At 46.1% G+C, this 18,813-nt stretch overlaps 1 protein-coding gene across 1 annotated transcript in view; it reads left to right on the forward strand.

Annotated features, from left to right (window-relative positions):
* The first annotated feature begins 2,060 nt into the window (after window positions 1-2,060).
* The window catches only part of GINM1 (glycosylated integral membrane protein 1), an 87,559-nt gene continuing 70,806 nt past the window's right edge, over window positions 2,061-18,813 (forward strand). Inside the window, exon 1 of the mRNA XM_085855832.1 lies at window positions 2,061-2,202. The gene's annotated coding sequence lies outside the window, so the exon portion shown is untranslated. The remainder of the gene's footprint in view (window positions 2,203-18,813) is intronic.

Below are 18,813 nucleotides of genomic sequence, written 5' to 3' on the forward strand. Positions count from 1 at the left end.
CGCTGAACAGTTTACTTTTTGTCTTCCACTGATGGGCTGAATCCAAATCCAGATCTTCACCAGAGTTGAATCAATTCTTCCTTGTCCTGAAATGCAAATACTCTTCATGCCACAGTATATATCGTTTATGGCCCCATCTCTCAATGATGAAGAATCACTTAAAAAATTATAGTGGCCAGATCCATATCTTCACCATAATCTAATCAGTTCGTCGTTGTCACACACCCAACCTGCCCACTCAATTTCATCCGAATCCGTCAACAACTTTTTGAATTATACTGCTCACAAACAGACAGACAAACCAAAAATCACTCATGGAGCAACACTTGAAAAAACACAACAAAGTACAACTGCACTCAGTGGAGTGAATACCTCCGCCAGGCTGAACAGTTGATGTTTTGTATTCCACTGATGGACTGAATCTGAACCAAAATCGAATCCACTTGTTCTTGTCACCTAACTAACTCATCCACCTAGTGAGCCTGGTGTTGGCTCAGTGGTTCGGCTGGTGGCTTGGGATCCTTGGATCCTGAGTTCAAGCCCTGTCAGCTGCTGAATTAACACACCAGGGGGTTTACTCAGCCTGTCATCCTTCTGAGGTCAGTGAAATGAGTACCAGTTCCAGTGTGTGTACTGGTAGAGGGGCACTGCATCAGCGACACAGTCATGCTTCATAAAATGATAGCTACTATGATAGCTACGATTACCATCCACCTAGTTTTGTTATAACTCGTCCACAACTTTATGAGATATGATATATATATATATATATATATATATATATATATATATATATATATATATATATATATATATATATATATATATATATATATAGTTTTTGGCCCCATCTCTCAAGTTTAGAAATTAGGCCCATGTTGACCTTTTGACCTTAAAAAAAGAATTGGTCATTGAATTAATTGACCTGATATGCAAATCCTGTTCAAATTTCACGTTGATCAGATGAAAATTGAGGATTTTAGACATTACACCCAAGTTGTTGACCTTTGGCCTATGTTGACTTTTTGGCCTATGTTGACTTCAAAAATAATAATAGGTGGTTGAATTTGATGACCTGATATTGAAATGCTCTTCAAATTTCAAGTCAATGGAATGAAAATTTACAATTTTAGAAATTCGGCCAATGTTGACCTTTTCGTATTATATATGTTGATCTCAAAAATAATAGGTGGTCGAATTCAGTGAACTGAAAAGAAAAAAAAATCCTCTTCAAATTTCAAGTCAATCTGATGAAAAGTGACAATTTTAGTAACTTGGTCTATGTTGACCTTTTAGCCTTATGTTGACCTCAAACATAGTTGGTGGTTGAATTCTGCGACCTGATATGCAAATCCCCTTCAAATTTGAAGTCAATCGGATGAAAATGGAGGATTTTAGAAATTCGAAAAAAGTTGTTTGTGACCTCTCGCCTCCCGATGTTGACCTTTTGACCTCAAAAATAAATAGGATTCTGTTGCGCATTTTCCTCAAGACAGTCGTTTCTGTGATGTGGATGGAAAAACAACCCATTTCACACTACTGTTTCACACCTACAAGAAACCTCGTGACCCTAATCTATTATTGTGTTCCATAATTAGTCTCCAGAAGGTATTTTAAAGGTAGCAGGTGTAAATATATCATTTGTGAAACTGCGACTCATATTCTTGTTCTGTTCTATCTGCAGCATGAATGGTCATGGAATGAAACGGATCGATGACCCTTTGCTCCGAATTCACTTGATCAGTCATACTTGGGTAATCATGATAGTTATTATATTGTGAAAGGAAATGTGAATTAGTCGAATTGTGTGCCGCGTATTACTTATTTGTGTGTCTGCGATGCCCAGAGAGTGCGCCAGGAATTTTCAGAAATTCGTGGAGAAGCACAGATCTTACAGGAACCATGAGAACAGCAATCCAGGTAACATGACATTTCCTGCGCGACACACCTGCATTCAGCCAGATCAACCGGTCGAGCTGCAAGACGGGTTCCACACACCTTGCATCGCTTCCTGAAGTTTGCGCAATTATTCTGCCATTTGGGTTTCCTGTGTGTTTTACAACACAATCAATTAGCACTTTGGACTCAAGTTCAGGCATCGTTTCGTGTGCAGCACGTGACTGCTGGGAATACGGCACTGTGCTGCCGATGCAGTGCCCCCTGAAGATTACAGCAGGAATTTTGAATTTCGTCAGGATGCCTGTGAGTATTCAGCTTCTCTTAGCGAAAGGCGCTGTGGGATCTTTATGTCCACCAACCACCAATGCGAGAAAACGAGACACGGCTTATTGTCCGTCAAATATTGATGCATCAGGGCTGACAGCTGGTTTCAGAAGGGGGCGTGAGGGGGTCTGTGGCTTACCATTCAGAGTGCACACACTTCAAACTGTGTGTGTGTGTGTGTGTGTGTGTGTGTGTGTGTGTGTGTGTGTGTGTGTGTGTGTGTGTGTGTGTGTGTGTGTGTGTGTGTGTGTGTGTGTGTGTGTGTGTGTGTGTGTGTGTGTGTGTGTGTGTGTGTGTGTGTGTGTGTGTGTAATTTTGATGTATGTAAATTTACCTTGAGGAATCTACACATTTACCCATGCATCAAACACGTCTTAGCTGGTTCCTTAAGGTATAAGGTGAGCTCAGGTTATTTAACATGAAGAGCTTGGCACGATTACTTTAGAAAGTACTTGTTTGTGATACGTCCTAATGTCCATAGCGTTGGGTGACACACCAGTTGGCTATATATGTGGGTGAAAAAATAGAACTCCAAATGTAATACAGGTAAGCCTGTTTTGTTACCTGCACCCACCAAAGGTAGAAGTCTGTCTGTTTTCAACACTGTCTGTCTGTTTTCACCACTGTGGCTGTTTTCACCACTGTCTATCTGTTTTCACCACTGTCTATCTGTTTTCACCACTGTCTATCTGTTTTCACCACTGTCTGTCTGTTTTCACCACTGTCTGGCTGTTTTCACCACTGTCTATCTGTTTTCACCACTGTCTGGCTGTTTTCACCACTGTCTGGCTGTTTTCACCACTGTCTGGCTGTTTTCACCACTGTCTGTCTGTTTTCACCACTGTCTGTCTGTTTTCACCACTGTCTGGCTGTTTTCACCACTGTCTGTCTGTTTTCACCACTGTCTGTCTGTTTTCACCACTGTCTGTCTGTTTTCACCACTGTCTGGCTGTTTTCACCACTGTCTGGCTGTTTTCACCACTGTCTGGCTGTTTTCACCACTGTCTATCTGTTTTCACCACTGTCTGGCTGTTTTCACCACTGTCTATCTGTTTTCACCACTGCCTGGCTGTTTTCACCACTGTCTGGCTGTTTTCACCACTGTCTGGCTTTTTCACCACTGTCTGGCTGTTTTCACCACTGTCTGTCTGTTTTCACCACTGTCTATCTGTTTTCACCACTGTCTGTCTGTTTTCACCACTGTCTATCTGTTTTCACCACTGTCTATCTGTTTTCACCACTGTCTGGCTGTTTTCACCACTGTCTGGCTGTTTTCACCACTGTCTGGCTGTTTTCACCACTGTCTGTCTGTTTTCACCACTGCCTGTCTGTTTTCACCACTGCCTGTCTGTTTTCACCACTGTCTGGCTGTTTTCACCACTGTCTGGCTGTTTTCACCACTGTCTGGCTGTTTTCACCACTATCTGGATGTTTTCACCACTGTCTGGCTGTTTTCACCACTGTCTGTCTGTTTTCCCCACTGTCTGGCTGTTTTCACCACTGTCTGGCTGTTTTCACCACTGTCTGGATGTTTTCACCACTGTCTGGCTGTTTTCACCACTGTCTGTCTATTTTCACCACTGTCTGGCTGTTTTCACCACTGTCTGGCTGTTTTCACCACTGTCTATCTGTTTTCACCACTGTCTGGCTGTTTTCACCACTGTCTGGCTGTTTTCACCACTGTCTGGCTGTTTTCACCACTGTCTATCTGTTTTCACCACTGTCTATCTGTTTTCACCACTGTCTATCTGTTTTCACCACTGTCTGTCTGTTTTCACCACTGTCTGTCTGTTTTCACCACTGTCTGTCTGTTTTCACCACTGTCTGTCTGTTTTCACCACTGTCTATCTGTTTTCACCACTGTCTGTCTGTTTTCACCACTGTCTGGCTGTTTTCACCACTGTCTATCTGTTTTCACCACTGTCTATCTGTTTTCACCACTGTCTGTCTGTTTTCACCACTGTCTGTCTGTTTTCACCACTGTCTGTCTGTTTTCACCACTGTCTGTCTGTTTTCACCACTGTCTATCTGTTTTCACCACTGTCTGTCTGTTTTCACCACTGTCTGGCTGTTTTCACCACTGTCTGGCTGTTTTCACCATTGTCTGGCTGTTTTCACCACTGTCTATCTGTTTTCACCACTGTCTATCTGTTTTCACCACTGTCTATCTGTTTTCACCACTGTCTGGCTGTTTTCACCACTGTCTGGCTTTTTTCACCACTGTCTGGCTGTTTTCACCACTGTCTGTCTGTTTTCACCACTGTCTGTCTGTTTTCCCCACTGTCTGGCTGTTTTCACCACTGTCTGGCTGTTTTCACCACTGTCTGGATGTTTTCACCACTGTCTGGCTGTTTTCACCACTGTCTGTCTGTTTTCCCCACTGTCTGGCTGTTTTCACCACTGTCTGGCTGTTTTCACCACTGTCTGGATGTTTTCACCACTGTCTGGCTGTTTTCACCACTGTCTGTCTGTTTTCACCACTGTCTGGCTGTTTTCACCACTGTCTATCTGTTTTCACCACTGTCTGGCTGTTTTCACCACTGTCTGGCTGTTTTCACCACTGTCTGTCTGTTTTCACCACTGTCTGTCTGTTTTCACCACTGTCTGGCTGTTTTCACCACTGTCTGGCTGTTTTCACCACTGTCTGTCTGTTTTCACCACTGTCTGTCTGTTTTCACCACTGTCTGTCTGTTTTCACCACTGTCTGTCTGTTTTCACCACTGTCTGTCTGTTTTCACCACTGTCTGTCTGTTTTCACCACTGTCTGTCTGTTTTCACCACTGTCTGTCTGTTTTCACCACTGTCTATCTGTTTTCACCACTGTCTGGCTTTTTCACCACTGTCTGGCTTTTTTCACCACTGTCTGTCTGTTTTCACCACTGTCTGGCTGTTTTCACCACTGTCTGTCTGTTTTCACGACTGTCTGTCTGTTTTCACCACTGTCTATCTGTTTTCACCACTGTCTATCTGTTTTCACCACTGTCTGGCTGTTTTCACCACTGTCTGGCTGTTTTCACCACTGTCTGGCTGTTTTCACCACTGTCTGGCTGTTTTCACCACTGTCTGGCTGTTTTCACCTCTGTCTGGCTGTTTTCACCACTGTCTGTCTGTTTTCACCACTGTCTCTCTGTTTTCACCACTGCCTGTCTGTTTTCACCACTGTCTGGCTGTTTTCACCACTGTCTGGCTGTTTTCACCACTGTCTGGCTGTTTTCACCACTATCTGGATGTTTTCACCACTGTCTGGCTGTTTTCACCACTGTCTGTCTGTTTTCACCACTGTCTGGCTGTTTTCACCACTGTCTGGCTGTTTTCACCACTGTCTGGCTGTTTTCACCACTGTCTGGCTGTTTTCACCACTGCCTGGCTGTTTTCACCACTGCCTGGCTGTTTTCACCACTGTCTGGCTGTTTTCACCACTGTCTGGCTGTTTTCACCACTGTCTTTCTGTTTTCACCACTGCCTGGCTGTTTTCACCACTGTCTGGCTGTTTTCACCACTGTCTGGCTGTTTTCACCACTGTCTGGCTGTTTTCACCACTGTCTGTCTGTTTTCACCACTGTCTGGCTGTTTTCACCACTGTCTGGCTGTTTTCACCACTGTCTGGCTGTTTTCACCACTGTCTGGCTGTTTTCACCACTGTCTGGCTGTTTTCACCACTGTCTGGCTGTTTTCACCACTGTCTGGCTGTTTTCACCACTGTCTGGCTGTTTTCACCACTGTCTGGCTGTTTTCACCACTATCTGGATGTTTTCACCACTGTCTGGATGTTTTCACCACTGTCTGGCTGTTTTCACCACTGTCTGTCTGTTTTCACCACTGTCTGTCTGTTTTCACCACTGTCTGGCTGTTTTCACCACTGTCTGGCTGTTTTCACCACTGTCTGGCTGTTTTCACCACTGTCTGGCTGTTTTCACCACTGTCTGGCTGTTTTCACCACTGTCTGGCTGTTTTCACCACTGTCTGGCTGTTTTCACCACTGTCTGGCTGTTTTCACCACTGTCTATCTGTTTTCACCACTGTCTGGCTGTTTTCACCACTGTCTTTCTGTTTTCACCACTGCCTGGCTGTTTTCACCACTGCCTGGCTGTTTTCACCACTGTCTGGCTGTTTTCACCACTGTCTGTCTGTTTTCACCACTGTCTGGCTGTTTTCACCACTGTCTGGCTGTTTTCACCACTGTCTGTCTGTTTTCACCACTGTCTATCTGTTTTCACCACTGTCTGGCTGTTTTCACCACTGTCTGGCTGTTTTCACCACTGTCTGGCTGTTTTCACCACTGTCTGTCTGTTTTCACCACTGTCTGTCTGTTTTCACCACTGTCTGTCCGTTTTGACCACTGTCTGTCCGTTTTCACCACTGTCTATCTGTTTTCACCACTGTCTATCTGTTTTCACCACTGTCTGGCTGTTTTCACCACTGTCTGGCTGTTTTCACCACTGTCTGGCTGTTTTCACCACTGTCTATCTGTTTTCACCACTGTCTATCTGTTTTCACCACTGTCTGTCTGTTTTCACCACTGTCTGTCTGTTTTCACCACTGTCTGTCTGTTTTCACCACTGTCTGTCTGTTTTCACCACTGTCTATCTGTTTTCACCACTGTCTGTCTGTTTTCACCACTGTCTGGCTGTTTTCACCACTGTCTGGCTGTTTTCACCACTGTCTGGCTGTTTTCACCACTGTCTATCTGTTTTCACCACTGTCTATCTGTTTTCACCACTGTCTATCTGTTTTCACCACTGTCTGGCTGTTTTCACCACTGTCTGGCTTTTTTCACCACTGTCTGGCTGTTTTCACCACTGTCTGTCTGTTTTCACCACTGTCTGTCTGTTTTCACCACTGTCTGTCTGTTTTCACCACTGTCTGGCTGTTTTCACCACTGTCTGGCTGTTTTCACCACTGTCTGGCTGTTTTCACCACTGTCTGGCTGTTTTCACCACTGTCTGGCTGTTTTCACCACTGTCTGGCTGTTTTCACCACTGTCTGGCTGTTTTCACCACTGTCTGGCTGTTTGCACCACTGTCTGGCTGTTTTCACCACTGTCTGGCTGTTTTCACCACTGTCTGGCTGTTTTCACCACTGTCTGTCTATTTTCACCACTGTCTATCTGTTTTCACCACTGTCTGGCTGTTTTCACCACTGTCTGGCTGTTTTCACCACTGTCTGGCTGTTTTCACCACTGTCTGTCTGTTTTCACCACTGTCTGGCTGTTTTCACCACTGTCTGGCTGTTTTCACCACTGCCTGGCTGTTTTCACCACTGCCTGGCTGTTTTCACCACTGTCTGGCTGTTTTCACCACTATCTGGATGTTTTCACCACTGTCTGGCTGTTTTCACCACTGTCTGTCTGTTTTCACCACTGTCTGGCTGTTTTCACCACTGTCTGGCTGTTTTCACCACTGTCTGGCTGTTTTCACCACTGTCTGGCTGTTTTCACCACTGTCTGTCTGTTTTCACCACTGTCTGTCTGTTTTCACCACTGTCTGGCTGTTTTCATCACTGTCTGTCTGTTTTCACCACTGTCTGTCTGTTTTCACCACTGTCTGTCTGTTTTCACCACTGTCTGGCTGTTTTCACCACTGTCTGGCTGTTTTCACCACTGTCTGGCTGTTTTCACCACTGTCTATCTGTTTTCACCACTGTCTGGCTGTTTTCACCACTGTCTATCTGTTTTCACCACTGCCTGGCTGTTTTCACCACTGTCTGGCTGTTTTCACCACTGTCTGGCTTTTTCACCACTGTCTGGCTGTTTTCACCACTGTCTGTCTGTTTTCACCACTGTCTATCTGTTTTCACCACTGTCTGTCTGTTTTCACCACTGTCTATCTGTTTACACCACTGTCTATCTGTTTTCACCACTGTCTGGCTGTTTTCACCACTGTCTGGCTGTTTTCACCACTGTCTGTCTGTTTTCACCACTGCCTGTCTGTTTTCACCACTGTCTGGCTGTTTTCACCACTGTCTGGCTGTTTTCACCACTGTCTGGCTGTTTTCACCACTATCTGGATGTTTTCACCACTGTCTGGCTGTTTTCACCACTGTCTGTCTGTTTTCCCCACTGTCTGGCTGTTTTCACCACTGTCTGGCTGTTTTCACCACTGTCTGGATGTTTTCACCACTGTCTGGCTGTTTTCACCACTGTCTGTCTATTTTCACCACTGTCTGGCTGTTTTCACCACTGTCTGGCTGTTTTCACCACTGTCTATCTGTTTTCACCACTGTCTGGCTGTTTTCACCACTGTCTGGCTGTTTTCACCACTGTCTGGCTGTTTTCACCACTGTCTATCTGTTTTCACCACTGTCTATCTGTTTTCACCACTGTCTGTCTGTTTTCACCACTGTCTGTCTGTTTTCACCACTGTCTGTCTGTTTTCACCACTGTCTGTCTGTTTTCACCACTGTCTGTCTGTTTTCACCACTGTCTATCTGTTTTCACCACTGTCTGTCTGTTTTCACCACTGTCTGGCTGTTTTCACCACTGTCTGGCTGTTTTCACCACTGTCTGGCTGTTTTCACCACTGTCTGTCTGTTTTCACCACTGTCTGGCTGTTTTCACCACTTTCTGGCTGTTTTCACCACTGCCTGTCTGTTTTCACCACTGTCTGGCTGTTTTCACCACTGTCTGGCTGTTTTCACCACTATCTGGATGTTTTCACCACTGTCTGGCTGTTTTCACCACTGTCTGTCTGTTTTCACCACTGTCTGTCTGTTTTCACCACTGTCTGGCTGTTTTCACCACTGTCTGTCTGTTTTCACCACGGTCTGTCTGTTTTCACCACTGTCTGTCTGTTTTCACCACTGTCTGGCTGTTTTCACCACTGTCTGGCTGTTTTCACCACTGTCTATCTGTTTTCACCACTGTCTGGCTGTTTTCACCACTGTCAATCTGTTTTCACCACTGCCTGGCTGTTTTCACCACTGTCTGGCTGTTTTCACCACTGTCTGGCTTTTTCACCACTGTCTGGCTATTTTCACCACTGTCTGTCTGTTTTCACCACTGTCTATCTGTTTTCACCACTGTCTGTCTGTTTTCACCACTGTCTATCTGTTTTCACCACTGTCTGGCTGTTTTCACCACTATCTGGATGTTTTCACCACTGTCTGGCTGTTTTCACCACTGTCTGTCTGTTTTCCCCACTGTCTGGCTGTTTTCACCACTGTCTGGCTGTTTTCACCACTGTCTGGATGTTTTCACCACTATCTGGATGTTTTCACCACTGTCTGGCTGTTTTCACCACTGTCTGTCTGTTTTCCCCACTGTCTGGCTGTTTTCACCACTGTCTGGCTGTTTTCACCACTGTCTGGATGTTTTCACCACTGTCTGGCTGTTTTCACCACTGTCTGTCTGTTTTCACCACTGTCTGGCTGTTTTCACCACTGTCTATCTGTTTTCACCACTGTCTGGCTGTTTTCACCACTGTCTGGCTGTTTTCACCACTGTCTGGCTGTTTTCACCACTGTCTGTCTGTTTTCACCACTGTCTGTCTGTTTTCACCACTGTCTGGCTGTTTTCACCACTGTCTGTCTGTTTTCACCACTGTCTGTCTGTTTTCACCACTGTCTGTCTGTTTTCACCACTGTCTGTCTGTTTTCACCACTGTCTGTCTGTTTTCACCACTGTCTGTCTGTTTTCACCACTGTCTGTCTGTTTTCACCACTGTCTGTCTGTTTTCACCACTGTCTGTCTGTTTTCACCACTGTCTGTCTGTTTTCACCACTGTCTATCTGTTTTCACCACTGTCTGGCTTTTTTCACCACTGTCTGGCTTTTTTCACCACTGTCTGTCTGTTTTCACCACTGTCTGGCTGTTTTCACCACTGTCTGTCTGTTTTCACGACTGTCTGTCTGTTTTCACCACTGTCTATCTGTTTTCACCACTGTCTATCTGTTTTCACCACTGTCTGGCTGTTTTCACCACTGTCTGGCTGTTTTCACCACTGTCTGGCTGTTTTCACCACTGTCTGGCTGTTTTCACCACTGTCTGGCTGTTTTCACCTCTGTCTGGCTGTTTTCACCACTGTCTGTCTGTTTTCACCACTGTCTCTCTGTTTTCACCACTGCCTGTCTGTTTTCACCACTGTCTGGCTGTTTTCACCACTGTCTGGCTGTTTTCACCACTGTCTGGCTGTTTTCACCACTATCTGGATGTTTTCACCACTGTCTGGCTGTTTTCACCACTGTCTGGCTGTTTTCACCACTGTCTGTCTGTTTTCACCACTGTCTGGCTGTTTTCACCACTGTCTGGCTGTTTTCACCACTGCCTGGCTGTTTTCACCACTGCCTGGCTGTTTTCACCACTGCCTGGCTGTTTTCACCACTGTCTGGCTGTTTTCACCACTGTCTGGCTGTTTTCACCACTGTCTTTCTGTTTTCACCACTGCCTGGCTGATTTCACCACTGTCTGGCTGTTTTCACCACTGTCTGGCTGTTTTCACCACTGTCTGGCTGTTTTCACCACTGTCTGGCTGTTTTCACCACTGTCTGTCTGTTTTCACCACTGTCTGGCTGTTTTCACCACTGTCTGGCTGTTTTCACCACTGTCTGGCTGTTTTCACCACTGTCTGTCTGTTTTCACCACTGTCTGGCTGTTTTCACCAATGTCTGGCTGTTTTCACCACTGTCTGGCTGTTTTCACCACTGTCTGGCTGTTTTCACCACTGTCTGGCTGTTTTCACCACTGTCTGGCTGTTTTCACCACTGTCTGGCTGTTTTCACCACTGTCTGGCTGTTTTCACCACTATCTGGATGTTTTCACCACTGTCTGGATGTTTTCACCACTGTCTGGCTGTTTTCACCACTGTCTGTCTGTTTTCACCACTGTCTGTCTGTTTTCACCACTGTCTGGCTGTTTTCACCACTGTCTGGCTGTTTTCACCACTGTCTGGCTGTTTTCACCACTGTCTGGCTGTTTTCACCACTGTCTGGCTGTTTTCACCACTGTCTGGCTGTTTTCACCACTGTCTGGCTGTTTTCACCACTGTCTGGCTGTTTTCACCACTGTCTGGCTGTTTTCACCACTGTCTATCTGTTTTCACCACTGTCTGGCTGTTTTCACCACTGTCTTTCTGTTTTCACCACTGCCTGGCTGTTTTCACCACTGCCTGGCTGTTTTCACCACTGTCTGGCTGTTTTCACCACTGTCTGTCTGTTTTCACCACTGTCTGGCTGTTTTCACCACTGTCTGGCTGTTTTCACCACTGTCTGTCTGTTTTCACCACTGTCTATCTGTTTTCACCACTGTCTGGCTGTTTTCACCACTGTCTGGCTGTTTTCACCACTGTCTGGCTGTTTTCACCACTGTCTGTCTGTTTTCACCACTGTCTGTCTGTTTTCACCACTGTCTGACCGTTTTGACCACTGTCTGTCCGTTTTCACCACTGTCTATCTGTTTTCACCACTGTCTATCTGTTTTCACCACTGTCTGGCTGTTTTCACCACTGTCTGGCTGTTTTCACCACTGTCTGGCTGTTTTCACCACTGTCTATCTGTTTTCACCACTGTCTATCTGTTTTCACCACTGTCTGTCTGTTTTCACCACTGTCTGTCTGTTTTCACCACTGTCTGTCTGTTTTCACCACTGTCTGTCTGTTTTCACCACTGTCTATCTGTTTTCACCACTGTCTGGCTGTTTTCACCACTGTCTGGCTGTTTTCACCACTGTCTATCTGTTTTCACCACTGTCTATCTGTTTTCACCACTGTCTATCTGTTTTCACCACTGTCTGGCTGTTTTCACCACTGTCTGGCTTTTTTCACCACTGTCTGGCTGTTTTCACCACTGTCTGTCTGTTTTCACCACTGTCTGTCTGTTTTCACCACTGTCTGGCTGTTTTCACCACTGTCTGGCTGTTTTCACCACTGTCTGGCTGTTTTCACCACTGTCTGGCTGTTTTCACCACTGTCTGGCTGTTTTCACCACTGTCTGGCTGTTTTCACCACTGTCTGGCTGTTTTCACCACTGTCTGGCTGTTTTCACCACTGTCTGGCTGTTTTCACCACTGTCTGGCTGTTTTCACCACTGTCTGGCTGTTTTCACCACTGTCTGGCTGTTTTCACCACTGTCTGTCTGTTTTCACCACTGTCTGTCTGTTTTCACCACTGTCTATCTGTTTTCACCACTGTCTGTCTGTTTTCACCACTGTCTGGCTGTTTTCACCACTGTCTGGCTGTTTTCACCACTGTCTGGCTGTTTTCACCACTGTCTATCTGTTTTCACCACTGTCTATCTGTTTTCACCACTGTCTATCTGTTTTCACCACTGTCTGGCTGTTTTCACCACTGTCTGGCTTTTTTCACCACTGTCTGGCTGTTTTCACCACTGTCTGTCTGTTTTCACCACTGTCTGTCTGTTTTCACCACTGTCTGGCTGTTTTCACCACTGTCTGGCTGTTTTCACCACTGTCTGGCTGTTTTCACCACTGTCTGGCTGTTTTCACCACTGTCTGGCTGTTTTCACCACTGTCTGGCTGTTTTCACCACTGTCTGTCTGTTTTCACCACTGTCTGTCTGTTTTCACCACTGTCTATCTGTTTTCACCACTGTCTATCTGTTTTCACCACTGTCTGGCTGTTTTCACCACTGTCTGGCTGTTTTCACCACTGTCTGGCTGTTTTCACCACTGTCTGTCTGTTTTCACCACTGTCTGGCTGTTTTCACCACTTTCTGGCTGTTTTCACCACTGCCTGTCTGTTTTCACCACTGTCTGGCTGTTTTCACCACTGTCTGGCTGTTTTCACCACTATCTGGATGTTTTCACCACTGTCTGGCTGTTTTCACCACTGTCTGTCTGTTTTCACCACTGTCTGTCTGTTTTCACCACTGTCTGGCTGTTTTCACCACTGTCTGTCTGTTTTCACCACGGTCTGTCTGTTTTCACCACTGTCTGTCTGTTTTCACCACTGTCTGGCTGTTTTCACCACTGTCTGGCTGTTTTCACCACTGTCTATCTGTTTTCACCACTGTCTGGCTGTTTTCACCACTGTCAATCTGTTTTCACCACTGCCTGGCTGTTTTCACCACTGTCTGGCTGTTTTCACCACTGTCTGGCTTTTTCACCACTGTCTGGCTATTTTCACCACTGTCTGTCTGTTTTCACCACTGTCTATCTGTTTTCACCACTGTCTGTCTGTTTTCACCACTGTCTATCTGTTTTCACCACTGTCTGGCTGTTTTCACCACTATCTGGATGTTTTCACCACTGTCTGGCTGTTTTCACCACTGTCTGTCTGTTTTCCCCACTGTCTGGCTGTTTTCACCACTGTCTGGCTGTTTTCACCACTGTCTGGATGTTTTCACCACTATCTGGATGTTTTCACCACTGTCTGGCTGTTTTCACCACTGTCTGTCTGTTTTCCCCACTGTCTGGCTGTTTTCACCACTGTCTGGCTGTTTTCACCACTGTCTGGCTGTTTTCACCACTGTCTGGCTGTTTTCACCACTGTCTGGCTGTTTTCACCACTGTCTGGCTGTTTTCACCACTGTCTGGCTGTTTTCACCACTGTCTGGCTGTTTTCACCACTGTCTGGCTGTTTTCACCACTGTCTGGCTGTTTTCACCACTGTCTGTCTGTTTTCACCACTGTCTATCTGTTTTCACCACTGTCTATCTGTTTTCACCACTGTCTGGCTGTTTTCACCACTGTCTGGCTGTTTTCACCACTGTCTGGCTGTTTTCACCACTGTCTGTCTGTTTTCACCACTGTCTGGCTGTTTTCACCACTGTCTATCTGTTTTCACCACTGTCTGGCTGTTTTCACCACTGTCTGGCTGTTTTCACCACTGTCTGTCTGTTTTCACCACTGTCTGGCTGTTTTCACCACTGTCTGTCTGTTTTCACCACTGTCTGTCTGTTTTCACCACTGTCTGTCTGTTTTCACCACTGTCTGTCTGTTTTCACCACTGTCTGTCTGTTTTCACCACTGTCTGTCTGTTTTCACCACTGTCTGTCTGTTTTCACCACTGTCTGTCTGTTTTCACCACTGTCTGTCTGTTTTCACCACTGTCTGTCTGTTTTCACCACTGTCTATCTGTTTTCACCACTGTCTGGCTTTTTTCACCACTGTCTGGCTTTTTTCACCACTGTCTGTCTGTTTTCACCACTGTCTGTCTGTTTTCACCACTGTCTGGCTGTTTTCACCACTGTCTGTCTGTTTTCACGACTGTCTGTCTGTTTTCACCACTGTCTATCTGTTTTCACCACTGTCTATCTGTTTTCACCACTGTCTGGCTGTTTTCACCACTGTCTGGCTGTTTTCACCACTGTCTGGCTGTTTTCACCACTGTCTGGCTGTTTTCACCACTGTCTGGCTGTTTTCACCTCTGTCTGGCTGTTTTCACCACTGTCTGTCTGTTTTCACCACTGTCTCTCTGTTTTCACCACTGCCTGTCTGTTTTCACCACTGTCTGGCTGTTTTCACCACTGTCTGGCTGTTTTCACCACTGTCTGGCTGTTTTCACCACTATCTGGATGTTTTCACCACTGTCTGGCTGTTTTCACCACTGTCTGGCTGTTTTCACCACTGTCTGTCTGTTTTCACCACTGTCTGGCTGTTTTCACCACTGTCTGGCTGTTTTCACCACTGCCTGGCTGTTTTCACCACTGCCTGGCTGTTTTCACCACTGCCTGGCTGTTTTCACCACTGTCTGGCTGTTTTCACCACTGTCTGGCTGTTTTCACCACTGTCTTTCTGTTTTCACCACTGCCTGGCTGATTTCACCACTGTCTGGCTGTTTTCACCACTGTCTGGCTGTTTTCACCACTGTCTGGCTGTTTTCACCACTGTCTGGCTGTTTTCACCACTGTCTGTCTGTTTTCACCACTGTCTGGCTGTTTTCACCACTGTCTGGCTGTTTTCACCACTGTCTGGCTGTTTTCACCACTGTCTGTCTGTTTTCACCACTGTCTGGCTGTTTTCACCAATGTCTGGCTGTTTTCACCACTGTCTGGCTGTTTTCACCACTGTCTGGCTGTTTTCACCACTGTCTGGCTGTTTTCACCACTGTCTGGCTGTTTTCACCACTGTCTGGCTGTTTTCACCACTGTCTGGCTGTTTTCACCACTATCTGGATGTTTTCACCACTGTCTGGATGTTTTCACCACTGTCTGGCTGTTTTCACCACTGTCTGTCTGTTTTCACCACTGTCTGTCTGTTTTCACCACTGTCTGGCTGTTTTCACCACTGTCTGGCTGTTTTCACCACTGTCTGGCTGTTTTCACCACTGTCTGGCTGTTTTCACCACTGTCTGGCTGTTTTCACCACTGTCTGGCTGTTTTCACCACTGTCTGGCTGTTTTCACCACTGTCTATCTGTTTTCACCACTGTCTGGCTGTTTTCACCACTGTCTTTCTGTTTTCACCACTGCCTGGCTGTTTTCACCACTGCCTGGCTGTTTTCACCACTGTCTGGCTGTTTTCACCACTGTCTGTCTGTTTTCACCACTGTCTGGCTGTTTTCACCACTGTCTGGCTGTTTTCACCACTGTCTGTCTGTTTTCACCACTGTCTATCTGTTTTCACCACTGTCTGGCTGTTTTCACCACTGTCTGGCTGTTTTCACCACTGTCTGGCTGTTTTCACCACTGTCTGTCTGTTTTCACCACTGTCTGTCTGTTTTCACCACTGTCTGACCGTTTTGACCACTGTCTGTCCGTTTTCACCACTGTCTATCTGTTTTCACCACTGTCTATCTGTTTTCACCACTGTCTGGCTGTTTTCACCACTGTCTGGCTGTTTTCACCACTGTCTGGCTGTTTTCACCACTGTCTATCTATTTTCACCACTGTCTATCTGTTTTCACCACTGTCTGTCTGTTTTCACCACTGTCTGTCTGTTTTCACCACTGTCTGTCTGTTTTCACCACTGTCTGTCTGTTTTCACCACTGTCTATCTGTTTTCACCACTGTCTGGCTGTTTTCACCACTGTCTGGCTGTTTTCACCACTGTCTGGCTGTTTTCACCACTGTCTATCTGTTTTCACCACTGTCTATCTGTTTTCACCACTGTCTATCTGTTTTCACCACTGTCTGGCTGTTTTCACCACTGTCTGGCTTTTTTCACCACTGTCTGGCTGTTTTCACCACTGTCTGTCTGTTTTCACCACTGTCTGTCTGTTTTCACCACTGTCTGGCTGTTTTCACCACTGTCTGGCTGTTTTCACCACTGTCTGGCTGTTTTCACCACTGTCTGGCTGTTTTCACCACTGTCTGGCTGTTTTCACCACTGTCTGGCTGTTTTCACCACTGTCTGGCTGTTTTCACCACTGTCTGGCTGTTTTCACCACTGTCTGGCTGTTTGCACCACTGTCTGGCTGTTTTCACCACTGTCTGGCTGTTTTCACCACTGTCTGGCTGTTTTCACCACTGTCTGGCTGTTTTCACCACTGTCTGGCTGTTTTCACCACTGTCTGGCTGTTTTCACCACTGTCTGGCTGTTTTCACCACTGTCTGGCTGTTTTCACCACTGTCTGTCTGTTTTCACCACTGTCTGTCTGTTTTCACCACTGTCTGGCTGTTTTCACCACTGTCTGTCTGTTTTCACCACTGTCTGTCTGTTTTCACCACTGTCTGTCTGTTTTCACCACTGTCTGGCTGTTTTCACCACTGTCTGGCTGTTTTCACCACTGTCTGGCTGTTTTCACCACTGTCTATCTGTTTTCACCACTGTCTGGCTGTTTTCACCACTGTCTATCTGTTTTCACCACTGCCTGGCTGTTTTCACCACTGTCTGGCTGTTTTCACCACTGTCTGGCTTTTTCACCACTGTCTGGCTGTTTTCACCACTGTCTGTCTGTTTTCACCACTGTCTATCTGTTTTCACCACTGTCTGTCTGTTTTCACCACTGTCTATCTGTTTACACCACTGTCTATCTGTTTTCACCACTGTCTGGCTGTTTTCACCACTGTCTGGCTGTTTTCACCACTGTCTGGCTGTTTTCACCACTGTCTGGCTGTTTTCACCACTATCTGGATGTTTTCACCACTGTCTGGCTGTTTTCACCACTGTCTGTCTGTTTTCCCCACTGTCTGGCTGTTTTCACCACTGTCTGGCTGTTTTCACCACTGTCTGGATGTTTTCACCACTGTCTGGCTGTTTTCACCACTGTCTGGCTGTTTTCACCACTGTCTGGATGTTTTCACCACTGTCTGGCTGTTTTCACCACTGTCTGTCTGTTTTCACCACTGTCTGGCTGTTTTCACCACTGTCTGGCTGTTTTCACCACTGTCTGGATGTTTTCACCACTGTCTGGCTGTTTTCACCACTGTCTGTCTATTTTCACCACTGTCTGGCTGTTTTCACCACTGTCTGGCTGTTTTCACCACTGTCTATCTGTTTTCACCACTGTCTGGCTGTTTTCACCACTGTCTGGCTGTTTTCACCACTGTCTGGCTGTTTTCACCACTGTCTGGATGTTTTCACCACTGTCTATCTGTTTTCACCACTGTCTATCTGTTTTCACCACTGTCTGTCTGTTTTCACCACTGTCTGTCTGTTTTCACCACTGTCTGTCTGGTTTCACCACTGTCTGTCTGTTTTCACCACTGTCTGTCTGTTTTCACCACTGTCTATCTGTTTTCACCACTGTCTGTCTGTTTTCACCACTGTCTGGCTGTTTTCACCACTGTCTGTCTGTTTTCACCACTGTCTGGCTGTTTTCACCACTGTCTATCTGTTTTCACCACTGTCTATCTGTTTTCACCACTGTCTGGCTGTTTTCACCACTGTCTGGCTTTTTTCACCACTGTCTGTCTGTTTTCACCACTGTCTGGCTGTTTTCACCACTGTCTGGCTGTTTTCACCACTGTCTGGCTGTTTTCACCACTGCCTGGCTGTTTTCACCACTGTCTGGCTGTTTTCACCACTGTCTGTCTGTTTTCACCACTGTCTATCTGTTTTCACCACTGCCTGTCTGTTTTCACCACTGTCTATCTGTTTTCACCACTGTCTGGCTGTTTTCACCACTATCTGGATGTTTTCACCACTGTCTGGCTGTTTTCACCACTGTCTGTCTGTTTTCCCCACTGTCTGGCTGTTTTCACCACTGTCTGGCTGTTTTCACCACTGTCTGGATGTTTTCACCACTATCTGGATGTTTTCACCACTGTCTGGCTGTTTTCACCACTGTCTGTCTGTTTTCCCCACTGTCTGGCTGTTTTCACCACTGTCTGGCTGTTTTCACCACTGTCTGGATGTTTTCACCAGTCTGGCTGTTTTCACCACTGTCTGTCTGTTTTCACCACTGTCTGGCTGTTTTCACCACTGTCTGGCTGTTTTTACCACTGTCTGGCTGTTTTCACCACTGTCTGGCTGTTTTCACCACTGTCTGGCTGTTTTCACCACTGTCTGGCTGTTTTCACCACTGTCTGGCTGTTTTCACCACTGTCTGTCTGTTTTCACCACTGTCTGTCTGTTTTCACCACTGTCTGTCTGTTTTCACCACTGTCTGTCTGTTTTCACCACTGTCTGTCTGTTTTCACCACTGTCTGTCTGTTTTCACCACTGTCTGTCTGTTTTCACCACTGTCTATCTGTTTTCACCACTGTCTGTCTGTTTTCACCACTGTCTATCTGTTTTCACCACTGTCTGGCTTTTTTCA

This window comes from Eptatretus burgeri, chromosome 15, assembly GCF_056783735.1.
Source record: "Eptatretus burgeri isolate ZD-2024b chromosome 15, Ebu_testis_v1, whole genome shotgun sequence".
Lineage (NCBI taxonomy): Eukaryota > Metazoa > Chordata > Myxini > Myxiniformes > Myxinidae > Eptatretus > Eptatretus burgeri.